We start from the raw sequence: 1,154 nt of genomic DNA on the forward strand, positions 1-1,154 counted from the left end.
GTGAGTGTGTGTGCACAAGTATAAGAGCCGCAGTGTTGGCCTGGACCTGAAAGTGTTTCACGCCAGATGTGGTCCGGGACAGCAGGTGTCCTGGCGTTCCCAGGTGTGGTCTGGGACGCAGGTTTTGTGCGGATGGGTGGACATGCAGGAGCTCAAGACACCAACTCTCTGCCCGTCCCAACAACGGCAGAGTCAAGCTTGGAGCTGCCCCTCAGAGACGCAGTTCCCCACCAGGTCAGGAAGCCTTTGTCTTTTTCCCTCCTTCAGCGGAGAGGCAGAGCGCAGAGCCTGGGAGCTCAGCGCTCCATCTCCATCAACCCAGCCCCTATTTGAGTGCGATCCTACACCAGGAGCCCCGGCCACCATCCCTCCAGCTCTCACCTGCGACCCGGTAACCGGTAACCGGCTCCTCCACGCCTGCAGCTGCAGCCTGTCTGTGCACAGGTCTGAGCGGCTACATTCAACCCAAATGATGATTCCAGGGCGGAGCCAGGAAAGGAGGAGGCGGGAAGGATTCAAAATCCATGCACCTCAGGTCTGATAGCCAGGTCCAGTATTCAGGAAGGAAACCTCAAGTTATGGGAAGTCACTCGAGTTTCCCATAAAAGCAGAGACATTACTTTGACAAGAAAGGTCTGACTAGTCAACGCTATGGTTTTTCTAGTAGTCATGTATAGATGGGAGAGTTGGACTATAAAGAAGGCTGAGTGGAGAAGAATTGATACTTTTAACTGTGGTGCTGACAAGACTCTTGAAAGTCCCTTGGATGTAAAGGAGATCCAACCAGTCCATCCTAAAGGAGATCAGTCCTGGGTGTTCATTGGAGGGACTGATGTTGAAGCTGAAACTCCAATACTTTGGCCACCTGATGTGGAGAGCTGACTCATTTGAAAAGACCCTGATACTGGGAAAGATTGAAGGCAGGTGGAGAAGGGGACGACAGAGGATGAGATGCTTGGATGGCATCACCAACACAGTGAACATGGGATTGGGTGGACTCCGGGACTTGGTTATGGACAGGGAGGCCTGGCAAATGCGGTTCATGGGGTCGCAAAGAGTCAGACACAACTGAGCGACTGAACTGAACTGAACTGAACTTGAATTTCAGGAACTGCCCTGAGTTCAGGGGAAAAGATGAGTTTCTTGACAGTGAA

Source organism: Bos grunniens, chromosome 19 (assembly GCF_055505025.1).
Source record: "Bos grunniens cultivar Pamir isolate PY7600 chromosome 19, Bosgru_T2T1.0, whole genome shotgun sequence".
NCBI classification, from domain to species: Eukaryota; Metazoa; Chordata; class Mammalia; order Artiodactyla; family Bovidae; genus Bos; species Bos grunniens.